This window comes from Euprymna scolopes, chromosome 18 (assembly GCF_053919585.1).
Source record: "Euprymna scolopes isolate OS-2025 chromosome 18, ASM5391958v1, whole genome shotgun sequence".
NCBI classification, from domain to species: domain Eukaryota; kingdom Metazoa; phylum Mollusca; class Cephalopoda; order Sepiida; family Sepiolidae; genus Euprymna; species Euprymna scolopes.
In genome coordinates, this window is record NC_136499.1 from 6635587 (window position 1) to 6661040 (window position 25454).

Genomic DNA, 25454 nt, shown 5'->3' on the forward strand with positions numbered 1-25454 from the left:
AGAGAGAGATTTATTAATTTATTTAGTAAGGTTCATACATCAATATCTTTCTTTCATTTTGGTCCCTTTTGTTTGAATTTGAAACCGACGGTATCGATGTTCTTTTTTTTTCTGATCATCTATAACACACAAGACTGTTAATTTGGAAATCAGCGTTACCAAACGTAGGGAGATTCGCACCCGGACACCAATTCACTACCGACTGAATTACCGAACAAATACTCGAACTACGAAAACTTATATCGTTTTTAAATGTAAATATTCATTTGTTTACATTTCTTACGATACTGATAACTAAGAGAACTCGATTCCTTTCACAGAAAAGTATTGTTTTCATCAGTACTGCTCCACCTATAGACGAGAACACATATAATGAACTTAGAATTGTTTGATTTCAAACTATGGATTGAGTAATTGACCTACACTAAATAGAGGCAAAATACAGTCATTTTGATTACCCGGATACTGAAGTTAGTAACACTAGCTCAATGGTTGATGATTATAATCAAACAGAGCTATTATAAAGTAGTTTGATATAAATAAAATTAGCATATTTTTATACCATATTCAAGAATTCACCGCATACAAATATTTATGACTAGCAGGCCACCCGGCGTTACCTGGTCGTAAAATACGCATAAATATATTTTTATTCGTACAGAAAATGAGACATGTGCCTGTGAGTATTGTTTTTTTTTTGTTGTTTTTTTGTTTTTTTTTTTCCTAAACAGTTCACTAGGACTGAGATTGAAACCAAAACCTAAAGACTGTGAGTCATGTACGATAACCATTATGCAAGCTTCATACGATCTTTAAAATGTGTTTTCAAACCTACTTATTCTGAACATAAGGAATCTGTAATGTGAACGATTCTCGCATACGCCGTTAACAAACATAAAAAATTCGATACCCTTCCACGTAACAATTCTTCTACTTTGACCCCTTAGCAGCTTTTTTTCTAAATGAAAACCGATTAAAAAGGTTTTCCATATGTTTGAATACCCTATATACCAAATTTCAAGTTTGTAGATAAAAAAAATCGTTGGCTATATATGTTGGGAATTATCCTCATACACACGAACATTCTCACTTTAATAGATACATAGATTAATAATAATTATCATCACATTTGATAACATATTGAAATTATAAATAATAATTATCATCACATTTGATAACATATTGAAATTATAAATAATAATTATCATCACATTTAATAACATATTGAAATTATAAATAATAATTATCATCACATTTAATAACATATTGAAATTATAAATAATAATTATCACATTTAATAACATATTGAAATTATAAATAATAATTATCACATTTAATAACATATTGAAATTATAAATAATGATCATGACATTTAATAAAATATTGAAATTATAAATAATAATTATCACATTTAATAAAATATTGAAATTATAAATAATAATTATCACATTTAATAACATATTGAAATTATAAATAATAATTATCACATTTAATAACATATTGAAATTATAAATAATAATTATCATCACATTAAATAACATATTGAAATTATAAATAATAATTATCATCACATTAAATAACATATTGAAATTATAAATAATAATTATCATCACATTAAATAACATATTGAAATTATAAATAATAATTATCATTACATTAAATAACATATTGAAATTATAAATAATAATGATAATGATCAGTGGAACCCATGGAAATTCCACGGTAGTTGAACATTTTTATAATAAATGAAATGAATAAAAAAAATAAAAACAAATAAAGACGAATTTAAAACAATTTAAAACAATTTTAACAACCTTTTAAAGTCAAAAATTTTTTTTCTTTTAAATGTAGATTTTTTTCATTGAAAATTCAATACAACACATTGTTTTTTAATTTTTTATACAAATTTTAAAAGAACATGTGCCAGTTCACTTGCACATTTTTAATTTTAAAACAAAACTGATAATAATAAAACTTAGTCTCCTATCAACATGACTTTTTACAAATTATTAAATAAAATAGCCAGTTTGAAACAGTAAACAGACAGCCATGTTTTTTTTGGGGGGGGGTTTTGGAGTGAAAATGGTGTTAATGATTTTAACTAAAAAAAAGCGACTACAAAGCGAGATAAGTCGTTTCTCATTCAATAATGTTTGCCATGATGATTTTTTTGTGATACTGGATGTACAGACAAATTAATTTTTAATAATGATGATGATGATAATAATAATAATTATTATTATTATTATTATTATTATTATTATTATTATACATATGGCTTTTATCAAGGCTTCATTGTAATTTCACCGTACGTCTAATACTCAAAAGGGAATTAATATATCCTTAACGTCTTGATACTTTTAAAAATAAATTAAAACCGAGTAGATAAGCGACTTTTAAAATAGATAAATATCGTCATCGGGCGCCATCTTGTGTGTCATTGTCTGTAAATATTTGATTTCTTTTCGTATTAAAATCTCATTTAGTAAAAATACGAAATATTAAGGCGAGAACTTTATCATTTGGACTTTTATAAATAAGCGCGAAGGAATAGTTTAGTTTTTTTTTCTTTACTTTTTCTTTTTTCATTTATTTTATATAATTCTTTGTTTAATAGTGCACACCCTCCGTAAAATAAATAAATAAATAAATTATACTCCGTAAGTGTTTGCGCTTTAATGTGTTCGCAAATTAATAAATACAAACGGTTTTTTTTTAAACCAAATACGCCTAATAAGCATAACTATGTTTAAACAGTTTATAATAAATTAATGTTTATTTCTAATTTCATTGTCCTATTTTCCGATATATGTGCACTAGTTTTATCGATATTAACCGTAATTAATTAAAAGAATTTAATAAGACCATAAATAAATCACAAAAGCTTTCTTCAAATCTCATTTTCATTAATTTTAAAAGGGGGTAATTTCAATGAAAACTATTTTTTTTAATTACAGTAGACTTATATTGAAGATGCACAATGTACGTTATCCATTGAAAAAATATTTAAAATACATTAATAGCCGTCGGAAATTTGCGTGAATAATTTATTTTTTTTTATGTATAAATTATCCTTTCTAATAACTTAATAAACCAAATTACCGATAACTTTTCAAAATACGGTAGAAGATTTATTTCCTAATTAATTTCAGACGGCGGGGCTTGTCTGACTTGCTAATTACTTTCTCGCTTTATTCTCATTTTAAATGGCTTCATTCGGAAGCTAGAAAAGTGTGGGGGGGCGTGCCTGTGTGCGCGCACGGAGTGAGTGAGAGTATATATAATAAAGGCAGTGTGACGCCCCATACCAAATAATAGAAGGTGGTGACCCCGATGTAAAAAAAAAGAAAAAAAAGTGGAGTAAAAACTTGCAAAATAAAATTGATTAATTCTAATTTTCGCATTTTTTTTTTTTTTTTTTTTTACTCTCCGTAAAACTTGTAAATGTTCAAAAAATCCCCAAAATCTAAAAACTGGAAAAATTGGAACCGAATATTATTTCTACATATTTTGACATAAACAATGAAAACAAAGCTATTTTTAAAATTCTTCCAAAAATCAAATAATTGATCAATTTTACAGACTTATTTATAGAAAAGATGACCTATATATAAACTTAAATAAAATAATACACGAACAAAATATATTCATATTCTGCCACTCCCCTGCCCCTCGCAATCTTATCAGAATCAGGAGTGAGATTCACATCTTGAAATTTTTTTTGATTTATACGATTTTTATCGATTTTTCAGAAAAGAGAAATTGTGAGATATATTTAAAGTATTTAAGTTGTACGAAATTTTTAAAAAATATTGATTATTTACATTTGGCAGGTTTTTCTTTTTGTAATTTCAAACGATTTTCGAAATTATGTCTTTTTGTAATGATTGAAATTTTCAAGTTCGTGAAAAAAAAAACATCAATAACAATAACGCGTGTGTCCTTCCTATAGTCTGATATGAACTCGAATGTGTCAGCTGGACTGTAAGATTACGTGAGAAAATAGAAACTTTTTAAAGCCACGTCATGATTGGTCATAAACTATCTGGTCACGTGAGTATTGGAGAGATATGAAAACTCGCCAGTCTCCTATCAATATGCTTTGCTAGTGTTAAGTTTTGAGGTTCTTTGGTCACATCAAGCATTCCATTGTAAAGCTATTAAAAATATGAATTAAAGATAGAATTCAAGAAAGCTGGTCAAAAGGAAAACAAAAACGACACTCAGCCATATTATTGTGTTTTCTGCACCAAAGAAAATGTTTCATAAAAATAAAATTCATGTAACTGATCTTTTACTCAGCTTCATAGCTTTCGCAGTCTTCATTGTAAAATTTCTAATCTGAATATTATAGTCTCATTTTCAAGTCTAGACACAATCCCCAGGCGTGATTGCAATACTATGTGAGATCTTATAGATTTATATACGAGTATTTCGAAAACAGGTTTTCGTTTGAAATAATATTTGTAATCATCTATGTCATCTTTATCGGATAAATTGAAGCCATAACTAATTCGAAACCAACTTTTCTTTGGAAAGATTCTTTTAGTTATCACTTTCGAATTGCGATTTGAATCGGGAAAAAGTGAGTTTGTAAATCCAGTTAAATTCACACTTTTTTTTTCTCCCCTCCCATCTTTCTCTTTCTTTCTCTCTCTCTCTCTCTGTTAAATAATATCGGTAATCTGACGATATTCTCTATTGTTCTAATAGGTTATTATTAATTTTATTAACTTTGATAGATTCATTCATTTCCCATAAATCAGGTGATTCTAGAATTGACTTTGAAAGACATCGGATAGTTACAGAACGTGAAGGTTGCCAACATCCTTAGTGAAAGTTTTTTTTTCTGTTGAACGAGCTTGATTTGCACTTGACACACCCAGGTTTTCGATCCGTGTCATTAACAACTTAAGTATCGTCACCTTCGAATGATCACTGAGTTGGATGGGGGGGGGGTAAACGATATAAAGTGTTGGGCGAATGTGATCAATAAAGCTCATTAAGAGGTTGGTGGCTTGGTGAACAAATTACAAATTACGGCAAATTTGAACAATCACGAAACGAAAATAAATTAATTTAAAAAACATAACTCAATCCCAAAAATTATGAATATTTGAAGATGTATTTTGCGTGATTAAATTATATATAAAAAATGTCTCACAGAAACAAACGTTAATTAACTCGATTTACGAATGCTAACCAGCTATATGAAAACTCATCATCGTCACATTATACGAATCCAAAGATTTCTGTGGGGGCATTGGTTTCCCCGATATTTTTCTAGTCAGAATTCTTTCTAGAAAGTCATCGCGGACTATGGAGGGATTACCTGAAGACTGCAACATCTTGAGTAAAAGTGATTTTTATGGAACAAATTGGATTCGAACTTGGAACTCCCAGGATCAGCAGTCCATTTCTTTAACCACTGAACTATCATCTCTCATATATTCTGAACCTGCAACAGAAGTAACACAAAAATATAGAACACCACACATGCATCTCCACCTAAAAGATTTGCACTTCAGCAAATAGCTGTGAAGGGTCAAGGACAATAAAAAGAGCGAGGAGAGAAAGCACTAACCAGACCTCTACTGGATAAGTGCGAGGACTGCAATCTTAGGAAGGTTTGTTGCCACTCACATTCCAGTGAAGTCGATGGCAAACGGCCTTTGTAATAACGAAGTCATTTGCAAACGTTATCGAAAGAGGTGAAGAATACTGCGTAGACATGTTGTCACTCAGATTCCAGGGAACACAACTGGTTATCGAGAGTGAGTAATCTTTGGTTTTAGCCTGACTGAGAACTCCAAATGGGTACAAATAATGATAATATCCTTTTAGTAAGTGAGCAGGTTATAAACGTTTGTGTTTCGTTTTACGGGTGAATTCATCAGGCTAACTGTTACCACAAGTATGTGTTCGCATTACGATTAGTAAGTAAGCTCTACTCGGTATTGAGGAATGTTCAAGTAAATACAGAAAAAAAAACTATATATGCAATTTATTATCTTCAAAATGTGCGTGTGTATGTATGTATATATATATAATATAATATAATATAATATAATATATATATATATATATATATATATATATATATATATATATATATATATATACACACACACACAACAGTAATTTTATTCGGGGGTCGATAGTGAAGTGCGTTCGTATCAATTCAAGGCGCTCTTTTTCAAGCGTGTGCATTTCCCTGCCCCCCCCCTCCTCCTCTGCCGTTTCTTATCTCTCGACATAACAAATAAATGTATTTTTATTGATCCCCTTATCTCAACACTCCTTACCCGCCCGCACATCGCTTGTTGCAGGCGCGTCGAGGTTTCGACGATATTCTCTGACCTAAATTAGAAACGGCCTTCATTTTACGCGGTTTTTATTTTTTTTATTTTTTTATTTTTTATTTATTTATTTTTATTTATTTATTATCCAGTTTTCGAAGATCTGGTTGTGGAAGTGGGTGTATTTAAAAAAAAAGGGGATAGAAGAAAAGGAAAGGACCAGTCTAATAAGATTCGCTCAACTCTCCATTTTCATATCCTGAAACTAAAATTAAAGACCTTTTTAATCCCAAAGTCACTCACTCTCTCTCTCTTTCTCTCTCTCTCTCTCTCTCTCTAAACGCACACATACACTAATTCTTTCTCTTCCTATCTACAATATATATATATATATATATATATATATATATATATATATATATATATATATAAGTGAACGTGTCTGTGTACATTTCCCTACGCAATAACTCTGTCAATTTTCAGTCTACAGACTCGAAATTTGATATACAGGGTACTGCGATTTGGGAAAATCTTTATAATCCGTTTTCGGCCAGAAATTTGGCTGTTAAGGGGTCAAAGGTCAACGATTTGACCTTTGAGAACTCTACCAAACTCCTCTGCCAATTTTGGGTCTAAACACTTGAAATTTTAGATATAGGTTCCTTGGACATGGATCTGACTTAATCTTGATTTTAGCCTCCAAACAATAAATGTTAAGGAGTCATAATAGGGGTCAAAGTTTAAAAAAATTGACCGCTTTTTTTTTCTCAACATACACCTTAAACAACCGGGCAACGCCGGGTTGAAATGCTAATTCTATATATTTATCTATTTCACACGCGTTTTCTTTTAATATCTATCAGCATATCTATCGCCCTCTCTCTGTCTCTGTATATATTGATCCCCCTCTCTCGCTGTATCTTTCTATCTCTCTATCTCACGCAAGCTGCCTCTTTCTTTCTTTTTCCTTTATCTTTCTCTTTTTCTCTCTAGCTCTTTATGCTTATATATCATTCATCATTTTGCTATCCCCTCCCTCTCTTATCGATTCTTCCATCTTTTTTCACTTTTCTCTTCTCTCTCCTTTATTCGCTTCCTCGTTTCCCCACATTTTATACACACACACACACACACACACACACACACACACACACACACACACACACACACACACCGTCTCTGTCTCTTACATTCTCTCTCTCCCGCCACAAAACACCACCCGAGCCTTAATGTTCGATTACACTCGTTGCCAATAGCGACAACAGCAAGCCGTGTGAAATACAATTAGATTGCGTTGAGTCATATTTTGTCCACACATAGCAGCGCGCCAATAGACGCACACCGGCGCTGCCGGCCGTGCATCAGTCGCACTCTTGTTCACCGTCTCTTTTATGTACTTCTCTCCCCCTCCTTTTTTTTTTTTTTTTTTTAAATCTTATTTTATAATATACTCCGTCTATTTCGTACACGCGCGCAAACACAGACATTATTACTAACATTAACGAACCTTTATATTTGTATGTAAACACCGCCCGATTGATCCTTTCACTTCGTATCATTGCAGCATACATTTTTCCTTGCCAGTAACGAACTTAACGGCTTTTCAAAAACAATTCGTCGGGTTTTCACTGTCGTTTACATTTACAATAATAAATCGAATTTCTTTCCATTTTCCCCCATCCTTATAGATTGGCGTATGTTACCCAACGAGCAAAAAACTTAGACGCAAGGTTGGTTTTCTATGTGAGGGAAACGCCGCACTATTAGTTGGGACAACAATTTAAATTACCTTTAAATAGAAAAGGTAGGTTTTTAATATCAATGTCAGTACGACAAAAACTCAACTTTGTGCGTGCGTATAATTAGTAGTATTTCATGTCTACACATAAAATATTTTGGAGATATAATACAGGGTGGAGGCAAGAAAACCTCCCACATTTCACTTTTCGAAAATAAAAATAGACAAAAAATCATTTATAAAAAATATTATTACATACTTAACAATGGTATTTGATTGCCATTTTGTGTAAAGTATTTTTTAAAAAATAACGTCTTCAAGATGACCCCCTTAAACTGCAATACACTGCTGTAAGCGTATCCTAAAGTTTGCCATCGATCTCTTTGTCATTTCTCCTGGAATTTCATTAATTCTTGATGTTCTCTGTAGTTCGAACGCTTCTTGGTCTTCCAAAAGGTGTTCGCTTGAGTGCTAAGCCGGTAGCTCTAATGTTTTTGACCCCAAAGTAACACAGTTTTTCGATCAGGAACATGGTCGCGTCTTTTCAGTTGGAAATAGTTTCTGAAATGTCTTAAGGTTGCAGTTACAGGTTTTCCATTGGTGAGAAAAATTTCCACAATAACCGTACGGTGTTTACCTGTCCAAGTCATATCTAGGAATCCAAAAATTCAACAATTCACCAGTTATTTTGCAAAACAAAATGGCAGTTCATTAATAACATGAATTCACTTAGCTTAGTGAATAACTGCAACAGTATTGTTATAGTAAGAATTTAGAAAGTAAACGTTTTGTTTTGTTTTTTGCCCCACAAATAGGACACAATGTTATTTTTCCCAATTCCGATACAATTACCGATTCCGATTCTTTATGAATCTCTAAATATTAAACTGTAGAGTATTTTTCTCCAATTACCGTAAAACCACATGTTAAATGTGCATATAATTTTTCAAACACAGGACCACACTTGTCGGTGGGGTAATCTATAGATTTTTGTTTTACTGGTAATTTAAAATCAATAAATATTTAAATATTACTACTAGCAGTAGAATATTTTGTTTTAAACAAAATTAAAAATAAAATAATAAATCATTTTTGGTTTCGGAAATTTTTTTCCGATACCTCCAAAAGTTCCGATATTTTCAATTCCCGATTCCGATTAATCGTCTTAACATTACACTATATATTTAAAATTAAAGCTGCTTTATGATCGATGTACAATATTGGAATCTCCTACAGGTTAATCACGTTGAAACCCAAGATACAGTCCGTGTCTTTACAAAGGGAAAGTCTCTTTAAACGAACGTGGATAGTCTCCAAGATCTTTAAATGAAAGCTCGGTATAGAAAATAAATCAATATCTGAAATCGTAACGAATGGCGGTTTTTTAAGTAAATGGTCAGCTATGGAAGACCCGAAAGTGTTACTTAGAACGTCCGTTGGTACGTAGATCCCAAACCAGTCAGCTTACGTATCCTTTCTTTTCTTTTTTTTTTTTTTTTTTTGTAATTGCAACGTTGAAGTTTTGTGCCCCACAAAAATGTTTATATATACATATTTACTTGAAATTTATTATATACTAGCAATGGGTGCCCGGAGTTGCCCGGGTGTTTTGAGGTGAATGCTGAGCAAAAAAAAGTCAATTTTGTTTTTAACTTTGACCCCTATTATGACCCCTTAACATTTATTGTTTAGGGCTCAAATAAAGTTATTAAGTTAGATCTATGTCCAAGGAATCTATATCTAAAATTTCACGTGTTTAGACCCAAAATTGTAGGAGGAGTTTGGTAGAGTTCTCAAAGGTCAAATCGTTGAACTTTGATTCTTTAATCGCCAAATTTCTGTCCGAAAACCAATCACATCGATTTTCCCAAATCTCAGTACCCTGTATATCAAATTCGAGTCTGTAGACTGAAAATTGACAGAGTTATTGCGTAGGGAAATGTACACAGACACACACGCACACACAAACACACACACTTACACTCATATATTAGTTCCAGGTTAATCTTTTACAGAGGTGAAGCAATTAATGAATTTTAACGAAGTTCATACGAGAGTGCTCAATGCCGAAGTAGAGAAAGAAATACTTTTGTTTTACATAGACATTTATATGTCACTATACATTCATTACATGTTTATGTCAGCCAGTTACAAGAAACTAGATAACTCGTCATGCGATATTGCTTACATAAAAATAGTTCGTAATGGATTACGGATTCTACATATAAATAAGTAATATCGCTAGGTAGTCAGTTTTGAAAATATGTATTGCAATTAAGTTCTTCGGCGTTTTCCACGTTTCATCCTCGTGAGGATTCGTCACGCTATTGCATGCAATTGATGTAACTGGGTGGTATATATTCATGTGGTGCTGAGTTTGTTATTAACATGCTCAATTATCACACATTTATGAGGTAGAGATTTACTTGACTTGTAATTCAACCCTTTCTTTGTTCGTTTTTGGAGGGAATTTTGTCTATATTACTTATTCTACGTACAGCAACATCGTGCTATAACGGAACTTGTTCAGCAGTATTGTGCAATAATAATAATGGCTACTCAGAAGTAAATGTTGACTTTGTAGCGACAAATCTATCTAGAATAAAAGTCGAAAAAGTAGTCTTCGCTCTATTACGGCACAATCCCGATACTCGCCAGATCACCGAAGTTAATCAACGATGAGTCTGGCCAATATCAGATGGGTGATCATTTGAGACGGCTAGGCGCTGTATACACTGCGCTGAGTCGTAGATATGTTCAGGTTGGCATCTGGAGGTGCGTTTAACTCAGTGGGGAAGATGCACCCTCGAATCAAGATGGAAAGCAGCGGGAAACTACAGTCTTTATTTTTATTTTTTCAAGAGATTACCATAGTTCTGCAATTTGGAGAGCTGTGGTCGCCGATGCTGTTAAAACAGCAGATGATGATGATGATGATGACTTTATCATACATTGTTGTCATTATCGGATGTTTTCCGATATTCATTGTTTTCAATTCAGTTTACCTTTCTTTTGTTTACAAAGAAAAGTGTAATCTACTATTCCACATCTGATCTTTGTTTGACAAAACTTCATCCGGTTGTGAAGCTCTGTTTTGCGAGATTTTGACAGTTTAATTAATTTGTGGCCAGTTCCAGTCTCAGCCCGTTAAGGTATCAATTGAATAATAGGATTTATCAACTGCAGAATTTTTTTTTTTTAATGTAGCTGGCGTTACCCAGTCGTACAATACGCTTAAACATGATATTTTAATTTATGCAGACTACGTTTGTATTATTATTATAGAATCAATCCTCTTTTGATTATTATATATTACGAGGAATAATTTGCCCGGTGGACTAATTCGCAAAATAATAAAATAATAATGATAATGTCGTTCATCAAATTCCATCGGTGTTTGTTTAAAATATTATGTCAGCTGATATTTGAGCTTGACAATAACCACCCTGGGAAATTCACTTCTCGTTAATGTTAAGTTTTAAAATATGCAAATGAAGAAATGATTTGCAGCGATTTAAAATGGTACCTCATTTTTATCATAAATTGAACACCATTAATAAGAAAATATTAAATTGAACACCATTAATAAGAAAATATTAAATTGAACACCATTAATAAGAAAATATTAAATTGAACACCATTAATAAGAAAATATTAAATTGAACACCATTAATAAGAAAATATTAAATTGAACACCATTAATAAGAAAATATTAAATTGAACACCATTAATAAGAAAATATTAAATTGAACACCATTAATAAGAAAATATTAAATTGAACACCATTAATAAGAAAATATTAAATTGAACACCATTAATAAGAAAATATTAAATTGAACACCATTAATAAGAAAATATTAAATTGAACACCATTAATAAGAAAATATTAAATTGAACACCATTAATAAGAAAATATTAAATTGAACACCATACAGCAATGCTTGAACAGGAGATCGTTCGATCTTTAGTTGAATGTTCTGCCACTAAGCTATATCTCTAGATTATAATAAATTTGTTTGTTTGTTTTTAAGAATAAATGATTTGCTAAGATTTTATTATATCCTCGTCGGTGTAACGTAAAATATTCCCCTGTAAAAATTATTAATTTTTTATCTATTGTATAAATGGGATTACAAAATTGTGTCGATTCCCAAGCGGCCTATCAACCTGGAAAGGGCATAATCGAACAGATTTTTGTTCTTAGCAAATTGATTGGAATATCCATCGAGTTTGATAAACCATTTTTATCGATTTTGCAAAAGCTTTCTATAGTGTGGATATGTGTTCATTTGAGGGGAAAACAAATGAACACATATCCAAGAAAATGGCAGAAACACTAGAGGATGACCTCGAATCCGTAGTGGAATGGGGACAAAAATGGTTGGTCTCATTCAATGCTGCTAAGACTAAGCTTGTTTCCTTCAATAACTACAAGAAACCTTCTCTACCACCAATAGCAATGGCCAAGAACACATTGCCTGAAAGTACTTCTTTTAAACTCCTCGGCCTAACGTTTACAGGGAATATGAACTGGAATAGATACATTGAGAGCATTGCCAAGGCTGCTGCAAGGAAGGTTGGCTCCCTCTACCGTGCTAGAAAACTACTTACGCCTGACAGTATCCTATACCTCTATAAGGCAACCATTCGCCCATGTATGGAGTACTGTTGTCACATCTGGGCTGGTGCATCTGCTGCTTGTCTCTCGCTCCTGGACAGGGTTCAAAAAAGAGTCGCAAACCTGATAGGTCCTGAACTGTCATCTGGGCTTCAACCTCTGTCCCATCGACGAGATGTTGCATCCCTCTGCCTGTTCTACAAATACTTTAATGGTGAATGCTCTGACGAACTGCAAACACTTGTACCTCCCCGACGTAACTACCCCCGACAAACCCGACAAGCTACTAAGTCTCATCCCTTTACAGTGGAGATCCCTAGGTGCAAGAAAGCCTTTTACTCCAATAGTTTCTTCCCCAGAACTGCGGGTCTTTGGAACTCCCTTCCGGGATTCTGCTTTCCCAACTGCAATGATATGCAGAAGTTCAAGTGTAATGTTAACAAACATCTTTCTACTTTTCTCCCTTCATAATGACCCCGCTAATTAATTCCCTAATAGTAGCCCCCTGCTTCAAAGTGGCACTGTGCCTTGTTTGGGGTGAAAATTGAATAAAAAAAAAAAATAAAAAAAATAGTGTCAAATCAGACAAACTTTGTTCAATTTTTGAGAAAGCCTCTTTCAACAAAAACTATATTAATCTTCTAAAATCAGAGGATTTTATAAAAACTGGCCTTGGTTTTAGCCGCTCCGTAAACACAAAAAGGGCGTCAAGCAATGAGATATTTTTTCAGCAATCTTGTTCTGTGATGCACCAGCTTCTGCGTTTCGTAAGACAGAGGAGACTTGCCAAAGTGGTTTTTCCATAAGTGGGAAAATCCTCTCCAAACTCTTCAAAGCTAATGACATCGCTCTTATTAATGCACGCATAAACATCGAGTTTTGTGTTAATGCTTTAGCAAAGAATACAAAGGAGATACGATTAGAAATAAGCCTAAAGAAAACAGTATGTATGTTTACAGCTAAATTACAGTTTGACCTAAACATAACTATTCATAGTAAACCCATCAAATAGGTCATCTAATTCATTTATTTAAGACATAAACTGACTTTCTCCGATGATCACGAAACTACATTGAAACACAGAATCTGGATGGGTTGAGCGGCTTTCCAAAAACACAGCACCATTCTAAAATGAAAAAGGGTGCTGATAACTGTTAAAATAAATGTTTATTTATGTCCGTCCAGTAGTTTTATATGGCCTTGATTGTGTCACATGGACTAAACCACTAGCCAATCGCATACAAGTGTTTCAAAATCACATAATGCGTTTCATTACGAGACATCGCCTGGTCGAAAAAAACAAACAAACAAACAAACAAAAAATATCCACCCTTTGTAAAACTACTTCCCTAACCCCTCTTTTTGATAAAAATCAAAAGTAAAACCCTTAAACTTTTTGGCCATGTCCAGCGATCAACCACTGGTCTTTCAAAGTTATGTTAGAAGGTAAAAGGGGCAGAGGAGTCAACCAACTTGCCCTGAAAAATTTGTCACGTGGGTTCGCAATCTGCACCAAGAGGAAGATGCGACTCATGATGTCGACAAAAGTAATTAATCTACAAAGCGTTTGTATACAAAATAAAACATCGAATATTTTAAAATGAAACATAAAAAATTGTCTCTGAAATAATAAGTCGTTATTAAATAACGCAAATAGGGTTGATATGCCGTAAAACAAAACAGCAAAATTAAAGCAAATAATATCAATTTAAACTTGAAAGTTATCGATTATTCATTTTACTGTTGTCCACTTGTACAGCTGATTAGTCAATGTGGTTGTAGAGCTCTTGTCTTCTCCAACGAGCACTTTTTTATCGCTCCCGCCACAAGAACATCCACGAGATATTCACGAAAGCAGAAGACGCCCACGCAAATATCTATACAGGTCAAGTAGATGAAAAAATAAAACAGATCGTGCTTCCTGAGTTTTATCTATAACTGTTTGCTACCAGTGGAAACAGTCCTCTTATATTTATCTGGTTATAAAACAAAATATACTCGTGTGCCTGCTTTGCGTAATGGACACAACCCCGGATTATGGAACTCGTATTACAAGTATTTACTTTTTTATTATTTATATTGGATTGTCTGTGTTTATATTGTGATTACCGGGTTCCAAAGTGTTGTATATGATAACCACGGTGATCCTAGACATTAAATCGCGTAATGGATACCGTATCAGACTATACTGTTTTCAAATCTTTTCGGATCTATTTGTGGTCGTTTTCGCACGAATTATGGTGAAGCGAATATCAACGTGGAATGACGACGTGTGACCATGTTCGAATCTTGTCAGCGCTATAGCAGCACTGCAATTAGAGATTTTAGTAACCTTCACGTGGATCGTCGTGTGGGCTTTATTGAGGAAAACAACTAAATCAAACAATTGTAACTTGCTGGTTCATACGTGTTGCATTTTTGCTTTTGTTTTTATTTCAATACTAATAATGTTATAAAAGGTATTGACCTTCAATTATAACCCCCCTCCCCCCAAAAAATGTCAATTGATGGAATACAGTGAATCCTTCACAATTTATAATCGTTTTCGTTTGTACGAAACGGATTATAAATTGTGAATGATTCACTTACCAAAGAAGTAATCTAATGGGGTTAAATCGCACGAATAAGGTGTCCAATTAACAGGTCCATTTTGTGAAATTTTCGTTCATCAGACATTTCTCTCAGTAAATAGATCGTATCATTTGCAATTTGCAAATGCTGCTCGGGTGTCAATCTCTTTATGATGAATTGCCAAACCAAGCTGAACTCAATAACATATAGTTGTTAAATCTGTGATTAGAGAAAAGAGTTGTTAATTTAAAGCTCGCTGCTTCTAAAAATAAAAGATATGCTCACTGACCTGAATACATACAGTGCCTAGTACTCTCAAATAGTCACCGACCTACTATTGGTCAATCTAAAAGTCGCTTAATTAAGAATTAAGGTGGTCTAGCGAGAACCTGTTTGTCAACGTGATTATGCCGTATAAGCAATAGGAAGGTGTTATATTAACCTAACCCTAAAATGAATTGATTAAGCTTGGTTTAAGTTTTTAACATGTTTTAAAGAATGTATTACAGGAATCGAACATTCAGCAATGTTACAACTACAATAATAATACATGGCTAGTTAGAATCAAATATTGATTTTGTAGGACGAAAACTATCGGTGATAAAAGGCCGGCTTTACTTTATTATGTTCTAGGTGCACCTACCTGGCATTCCCCTGAATTCATTATTTTTTAATTTAGTTCCCTTTTTTGTTTGCAAAGAATTTGTTTAGGTCTCTCCCACTGCAAGAACTTAGACACCAGGGTCGGGAAGTGAGTTTGAAAAGTCAGCGCCCACCGAGGAGGGGCACTCCGACCTGCAAAAGTGCCTGGACAGCCCCGTCGGCATTTCCCGGTAAGGGCGTCTCAGGCGATTAGCAATAAACTCACCCCTTCTCAAAGCCTGAGAGGGTCGACCTCCTAGAACTGCACAGAACTTAACTCCCACCGCAAAATCAACAAGGAGTGGATCATTACTGAAATGGTCTAATCTTTGTTCATTTTTCGGCCTAGGATCTTGGGCCGAAAAAAAGATGTTTATCGAATTGAAAATAAAGACCGACACGCACTGAAACGTGTACGCACGCATAGAAACTCGCGCACACACTCACATGCAAACACGCATATTTTTCTTAATCTTTCGTTCTTTCATCAAGTAGATATAGTTTTGTTTTTTGTGTTGTTGTTTGGGGTTTTTTTTTGTATTTTTGTTATTGTTGTTGTTTTGTTTTTGTTTTTTAACCATCCTGTCGGTTGTTTGCGTTTTTTACACAATAACGCAAAGTAGACAAAAAATAAAATATGAGATATTTTTTGAAAACCAGTAAATATCGTTCTAGTTGTGATTATAACGTAATGTTATCGGGTATTTTTATGTCTTTGTAACTTAGCCTCTCTCTCTCTCTCTCTCTCAAAGGATTCCTAACACGTACATACACACAGGCGAAGACACTCACACAAAGAAACTAACGGGCGCGCACGCATACACTCACATGCACGTACAGATTTTTAAAATCTGTAATCATTCATCAATTACGTTTATTTTTGCATGTCTTAGACATAATACTTTTTCTCAAAAGAATAACACAATGTCAAAAATTGATTTCGTGTGTGAGGAAAAAATATCAATTATTGTCTGTGTCTACTTGCCTCTCCACGAGGGTAGTTAGACACTAGGTCGCGTCTTTCGCGAAAATAATATCATACTAATTCCGACCCATAGTTCGGAAATAAAATTAACTAGTATGCAAACCAGTCCGGTATCGAAACTGATACCGTTTTTCGGCTTCCGACCCCCGGTATAAACAGGAAAGCCTTTACTGGGTGATTGTACACACGTTTTCCCTTGAAAAAAAGAGGTATACCTCGAAAATTTGTGAAATTTACAGTTCCTAACATCTTGTGCGGCACATTATGTTGGTAAATAAATATTTTCTAATTAAAAATTATTGAAATCCTTTAATAGTTTCATTATTTTTACTGCCGTGATTTTTACTTAACGGTTTATATATATATATATATATATATATATATATATATATATATATATATATATATATATATATATATTAAAATCACCTCTGTGTGTGTGTGCAAAACGTCTCTACCAAACTCCTCTTTGAATATTTGATCTACAAACTTGAAACTTCCCTTTTCTGCTGAACATTCTGCTTCAAGATGAATGCTCTGGAAAGATCTCTTCTAATTAATGTTTACCAATTTAGATATTCTGTCATTCTGAAAAACATCTAAGTTCGTTTGTTTATTTGAAAACTGGTAAATATTAATCAGAAGGGAAGTTTCTATGGCATTCATCATGAAGCAGAACGGTCAAAAGAATACGCAAGTAAAGCGAGGATAATGGATTATCTTATACGGTCACCAGATGCTTCTTGAATGTCTCCGAGTATTGCATCGGTCGACAGCTCCCTCTTTATTAGTCATGTCGCCTCCTCATGCAAGTTTGTACGCATGCCATGAATGCGTAATCGCTATTGCCAGTCAGATCAAAATATGGCATAATGCGCAAATATCGGAGGACAATAAGAATCGAATTCTAAATTCGTTAAAATATCAAAAGTTAATTGCGGCATTATTTCGAATTCTTTAAAAAAAACGATAATTTTGTTGGTATTTTTTTTTCTGGAGAAATGCATCATTAATGCATTGCGCATATTTAGATACAAGTTGATGCGCTCTATAACGCCGTGCGTGTGTGCGCGCGTGCGTGCATTTGCATATGAGTAAGCACTGCCAATCTCTGAAGTGCCATGTATCTAGATTAATATTAAAAGATGTAGAGTTTTGAAAATGAAACTGGAATATTAAAAATTCACAAAACAAATTAAATGATTCCATTGTGTAACATAATAGATGTGCTGTTTTCATATTTTAATTGATTTCCTAGCTAAGTTTTCGTCGTGTCTTGCAAGGGAGGCTTTCTATAATATCACAATTGATGCTAATCCTTATCTTCGACTAAAGAAACTGCATCGGATACTGATATTGCAATGTGGGAATTTTGAACCGTGCATATCCACTACGTTTGGTACTATCACCCACCCCCCAATCACAGTGGACCGGTCCACTATGATCTGGACCAGTGGTTCTCAACCTTTTTTTGTTCATGGACCCATTTTCCCTTTTTATCTTGGTGGACCCTTTCATAACTATTGGTCATAAGACAATCTTCTATTTTTCACTAATATAAATTTTGAGGTTTTAATAATCAAATAAACATTATATAATTAAGCTTTATTTTTAAATGAAAACTAATTTAATGCAAATAAAGTATTCTACAGCAACTATAATAATTATGATGATGATGATGATAATAATAATGATGATAATAATCTAAATTAGAGTGATAATAATTCTTCACCTGTGGAACCCCAGAAATATTCCATGGACTCCTAGGGTCCATGTGAACCCCGATTGAGAACCCCTGATCTAGGCGATAGTACCCCAAAAGATTCCACATATGGACACAGCACGATTGCTTCAGAAAATCTTTGACATATTGTTCGCTTTAACTTCGTTTCACCGTCTCTAAGTCAATTTTAGGCGATGTTTTTTACCTTTTTAGGCCTAGTATATTTTATCAACCATATAAACTACTAAATCTCTTTACTGCTATACTCCCTTGGGGTGACAAAAGACGTAATCCAAGAGTGTTGACCATTGTAAATGTACCTCTTCGTCAATATTACTCTTGAGTCCATTCTAATCCAGATTAATAGCATCCGCAGAAAGTTCGGTTTTTGAAACAACAAAGATCATCTGATCATCTATGGATGACGCGCGGGAAATTTGTTTAAAAATGAAGTTGTTTTGAGCATAGCCAGCCTCACTCTTGTCCTAAATAGCCTGACACAGCGGCAGGACAGGATCGAGTTAGCTGGAGGCCAGGTGGGATGCAAGAGCTACCGGAAATATCGACGTCCCTTTACATACAGTGCCTGGTATTCTCAAATGTTTACCATCTGGTACAGGCCAGGTTCAATCTTAAGTAACATTAGTCTGTTAACGTAATTATGCCGAACTATTTATGGGTTATATAAATTGTATCTCATTAGATTGTCTCAGTCCTTTCTCCCCTTGACAGATTGTACGGTTCAACTCCACTCACCAACTCGAAACGTATCTTGTCCGGCTCTTTCTACCCTATTTTTGTTACTCTATTAATAGTTCAATCTCTAACCTCCAACCGATCTGGAATTGAAATACAAGCGCACTTGGTGGGTGGTATAGCCCCAATTTAGGAACTATAAGAAATGTGTGATTATGACCCATTTGAAATATTTCAGAATTAAGTGTCATGCAATTTAGTAGACTTTATAATCAGTAAGTTGTTTTTATGTGGACAGATTAACAGCTGCTGATCTCGAACGGTAATAAGCCATATAGTTTTATTAATACAATTCTCCGAATAATTGTAAAATGGAGCAGAAAATTCAATTAAAGTAAAAGGACGTGAATAAATATGTCATTTCCGGTTCTATTTTGGGAAGTTATTTGTAATTTACGTAACTGTGACAAAAAGAGTGGTGCTATTGAGTAATTGTTTCTGTCGATAATCCAATGAAAATAGGCGGGGAATCAATGTAGGCGTAGGAATTAGCAAAATGCGGGATCGGATTTTGCATGCAAAAGTATTTGATGAAACAAGTCAAAAATCTTACTTGATAACAAAAAAGGTGAAGCAGAGGGGATATGGTGAAGAAAAAGGTGATTACACGTGAATGGATAGTCTGGTGGAAGATAAATAATCAAGTGACGGTAAAATCCAAATATATAACTTCAAGAAATATATATATATATATATATATATAGCTTGTTTTGTTTTGTTTTTTTTTGTAATTTTTCGAATTGTCGTTCTTATTTCTCGATCGAATCCGTGCAAGAAAGTTCCATAGTCGTCTTCGTCCACCTATGTTTTTTTTTTCTTTTGGTTGTTTTTTGCAAATACTTTCGACTGAATTCAACAGTAATCAAAACTACCTGAAGACGTCTGATGAAACTCAGTTGAAAGTACCTTTAAAAAATAAACACAAAAAAAAACAGATGGACAAATACGACTATGAAACTTTCTTGCACAGATTCGATCGAGAAATAAGAACGACAGTTCGAAAAATTGAAAAATTACAAAAAAAAAGCTCATTAAACAAAAACACATGTCTGAATATAAACTGCTTAAATATACACACACACACACACACACACACTATATATATATATATATATATATATATATTTTCTCTACCCTGCAACCTCTCTCCCACAGAAGAGACGTTGCGAGCCTATCCTTGTTTTATCGTTATTTTCATGGCAGGTGCTCGTCTGAACTCCAATCTCTGGTCCCCCCTCGCCAATCTTTCACGAAAAACACCCGTCTAGCTGAATCCACTGTGAAAAATTTCCCCCACTCTATATCTGTGCCTAAATCAAAACGCGGATTCCATGAACAAAGCTTCTTTCTTAGAACTGCACGCCCGCAGAACTCTGTTCCGTCTGCCTGCTTCCCACCGGACTACAACTTGGATGTGTTCAAGTCCAATGTTAACAAATTCCTAATGAACCGCCCCCTTAATTAAACACTTCATCAAATCTCCACACTAACGTAATGTACTTGCAATAACCCTTATCCCTGAGTGGCTTCCGGGCCTTGATAAGTGGTGATCACTGTGTAAAATATATATATATATATATATATATATATATATATATATATATTCATTCCAGCAGAGGGGCAGAGTTCTGTCAGTTGAGTTTGTATGTTTCACGGAGACGGTTGAGCCCTAAGCCAAGATAGTGTTTTCTATTGGAAGATGTGTTTGCCTTGATTTACAATCTTTTAGAGGGAAGCAGGTAGCATTGTAACGTCTGTTGTGCCGCCAAACAAGACCACGCGGTTATCATGTATTAGGAAATGAAAGTAGTTTTTTAATGTTTTCTTTCTTTCTTTTTTTTTTTTTTGTTTTCAAACTGAAAGACACTAACTTAATTTGTCATTTCTCTACAAAGAAAATGATGGAAGAAACTTAGTTTTATTAGTGCTGTGAAGGCATTCTTATTTTTATCGTTTTCAGTAGTGTTCTGAAGGTCTCCTAAGTTTGAATTTTTCACTTCTCTCGTAATAAAAAGAAATTTCTCTTCCAGGGGTAAGTCGTTGAGAAACTTAACACTATTTGACTGTTACATCGTTGTGAAATTTTAACATCTATTGAGTTTATCGTGACTCCGGGCAACGCCAGGTAGCCCTGCTAGCTTATATACGCCTACAGAACAAAGTAATCTACAAAATAGTTCACGCTGGTTTAGACATAAAGTGACTCAACAAGCGTCGTAAAAAAAAACCCCAACAAATACGCAATTGAATAAAACAGCTTTTTATATCGATCCATATCAACAATAAGGTGTTTTCTTTTCACACCTTTACTTGTATATTTTTTCTCGTTTACCCGTTGATGACATCATCGCCACATGGCGTTCTCTCCCCCCTACCCCACGAGACTGCTTTATTTATTTCACTTCCTCGATTAGATCACACCTTGACAATCGGCGAATGCTGCATTCTGGTTGGCTACATCGCACTGACCTCTTAACTCATCAACTTTACACCGTTATTTTTTTTCTTTGTGTTTTTGTTAGACGCGTCCAAGCATTTTTATGCTTTCTTTCTAGTTGGAGATGGAGCATGCTACCGGATGCCAACCATTCACCAGCTATCTCATAAATTCCAACCGAGAAATATTTAAGATTGTAACTGTCCTTTTAAATGCATCTCGCTTGCACTTGGTAATTGGGTACATTTGCTTGGTAGTTTTTAATTATTCTTCATAAGTCTGGTTGCTCTTATAATTACTGAAATTATGGAGATCTTCCCAAGATTCCAGTTTCTTTTCCTGTACATATGATATTGGTATTTTTTTTCTCAGCTCTGTTTAACCCCAACATCATTGGTGGATACTAACTTCCACTAAGGTTGTTTCTTTCCCCTTCTTGTCTCCTATCGCTATGTCAAGTTTAATATTGTCGTTTTCTAGATGCGTAGTTATAGGAATTGCATAGCATTTGCGTTATTCAGTATGTTTAGCTTAAATTTGTAAATAAATGTGTTGGTCTGTCAAGCTTAAGTTTGAAATGACATTTTTATTGCTTTGCACGGAGGTTGATGAGTTCCGAAAATTTCAACCTCAAAATGGTATATCATTATCATGAAACAAGAACAACAGAACAACCTCCATCACGAAACTGACTAAACATTTTTTGACAAGACTGTTCTACAAATGAGACAGAATCAGATAACAAGTCTACGACAGAAATATGTCAAAAGAGTCGCCAAAAATACACTAAGACTTTTCCTTGCAAGAAATTGGAAGAATGGATTCACCAAAGCATGCCAAGTATATTCTGGGTGAATTCACCCAAGACTATTATATAGATAAAGACGGCTCTCTAGACTGTCTAAAAAAAGATCGATACACTGTAATCAGGACAGGCTTATAATGGTTGCCTTGAAAACTGAGCCATTAAACCTGACATTGTGGTGTGCGGCAAGAAGGGGAAAGAAACAACCTTAGTATAAGTTAATGTGACCAATGATGTTGTGTTTAACAAAGCTGATAAGAAAAGATAACGAAATACCAAGGTTTTATGTACGACATGGAAAGAAATTGGAATCTTAGGAAGGTCTCAACCATCCCAGTAATAATACAAACAATCTGATTCATGAAAAAAGAATTTAAACCAAATTAGCAAATATATCCGGTGAACCAAGTCCCAGAGAGATTCAAGCCATTTTGCTTAAAGAAAGAGTCAGAATCTTTATTTATTGGTTGGCATATATGAGATCGCGGGTGAATGCTTGGCATCCGGTAGGATGCACCATCCTCAGCTTGAAAAATTGATAATAAAATTGAAAAAAAAAACAAGGCTGAATGGACATGTCTTAGTTGTCCAAGGATCTATACGAGGGCTTTCTTCATCTATTCGTCTCTTACGCAAGATTGAAATACCATTTTTATACTAATGAGTATGATTTAGCAAGGCAAAAGGGGATTCGAGGATAAGGGCTAATTATATTGTCAGTTCGATTATAAACAATACTATGAAAGGATTGAAAACGATGAATCGAATGGGCAACATGTAATGACTTAGGAAAACGGTTCGACAAGTATTTGTTGACTTGAAGATGACCATGTTGTAGTTAGCAAAGAAGCGCTCCCGTGACAATGTTTCACAAATAGGAAGGTCTTGGGAAGAAACTGTTTTGTTTCGGTTATAAAAAAGAAAGAGAAATATCTTTGTAGTAGTAAGACTAGTTCTTGCTGTGAATGTCTTGCGAGAGGAACCAGAGATTGCTTTGTTGCGTTTTAATTGAAAATAGTGATTTCGTTAGTTTGTCAGACTTAAATTTGAAATAGCAGTCTACATTCGTCGATACACTCAAGTTGAAAGCTAGATTTGTGTTGATTTGTCACGCTTAAGTTTGAAATCGCATGACACACAGATTGAATGGACGCATCGTATTTTAGATAAATCCAGTTATCTCAGTAGGAAACGATATCAGTATGTCGGTCTGTCGCATTTCGATTTTGTTCAGAAGGTTTGTTGGTATGTCACGCTTAGTTTCGTATAACATTTGTATTGTTAATGTGTAGATTGTGTGGGCGTATCTTCAGAACATGCATCTTGTTTTTATCTTGATTTTTTTTTTTTTAGTGAAGGCCATTAGCTGTCATCGATTGATTTATTAGTGACGTGTTCGTATTTTTTAATATATTTAATGATGGCGATTAGACATGTATTGCGTTTCTGTTTGTTAAAAAAAAGCAAGGTGGGTCTGGAAGAGATAAACAGAGGCGGAAAGAAAGAAGGGAGAGAAGGAAAAGGAAAAATAAATAAAAAGGGATGGTGAAAGAAGAGGTTGGAGGAGAAAGAGAGAGAAGAGTGCCTCACGGTTCAATAATTATTGTTTATGAACTAATAATTTCTGATATAATTCATATCTCACAAATCTATGATATCATAATCTCAAAATACATGCACACATTTATACGAACAAATATTATTGAAGATCAATAATAAATGGCCTGCTAGTCTATTAGTCACTTTACTCGTCCGAAACTCAAGAATACAAATAATGTGTGAACTTGAGACCTTGGCTTTAAAATACATTTTCTTTTAACGCATTACATGAGTTTCTTTATAAATATTTTAAATCATGTAGATTTACAACAAAATTTATTGTTTGACAAAGAGTACAAAAAATTATTTTTTTCCCTTCGTCCATGTATTTTCAATGAATGGCTCATCTCATCAGAGGGAATTTTATTAGCAAAGTAAATGTGGGTAAATATAAATTTTGCTTACTTTTATTTATTTTTTTATTTTTTTGTTACATTTCCACCCCAAACAAGGACTATTGCCACTTTGTTGTAGGGGGCTACTATCAGGGACATGGGCATCAGGGGTACTGTGTAGAGAGTTGGGCAGCAAGATGTCGGTTCACGTTGCACTTGAACTTCTGCATGTCAGTACAGTTGGGGAAGCAGGGACCCGGCAGGGAATTCCAAAGTTTAGCTGTCCTAGGGAAGAAACTACTAGAGTAGAAGGCTCTCTTACATCTAGGGATCTCTACTGTGAGGGGGTGGGATTTAGCTGCTTGTCAGGTTTGTCGGGGGTATTTACGTCGAGGTGGCACAAGTGCTTGCAGTTTGTCAGAGCATTCACCGTTAAAGTACTTGTAGAAAAGGCAGGGGAATGCAGCATTTCATCGATGGGACAGGGGCTGAAGTTTAGATGACAGTTCAGGACCTATCAGATTGGCGACTCTCTTTTGAACCTTGTCTAGGAGCGAGAGACTAGTGGTAGATGCACCAGCCTTCCTATGACAATACTCCATACATGGGCGAATGGTGGCCTTATAGAGGTATAGGATACTTTTGAGCGTTAGTATCTTTCTAGCACGATAGAGAGAACCTACCTTTTTCACAGCGGTCCTGGCGATACTCTCGATGTAATTGTTCCAACTCATGTTTCCTGAGAGCGTTAGGCCGAAGAGTTTAAAGGGTGTACTTTCAGATAAAGATTCATTGGCCATTGCTATTGATGGTAGAGAAGGTTTCTTGTAATTATTGAAGGAAACGAGTTTCGTCTTGGCAGCATTGAATGTGATCATCCATTTATGTCCCCATTCCACTACAGATCGGAGGTCATCTTCTAGTGCTTCTGTCATTTCTTTAGATA

General features: G+C 34.1%; 1 protein-coding gene across 2 annotated transcripts in view; it reads left to right on the plus strand.

Annotated features, from left to right (window-relative positions):
* LOC145297490 (tyrosine-protein kinase fyna-like) overlaps positions 1-25454 on the plus strand; it is a 504206-nt gene that overhangs the window by 63161 nt on the left and 415591 nt on the right. The gene's annotated exons all lie outside the window — the stretch shown is intronic.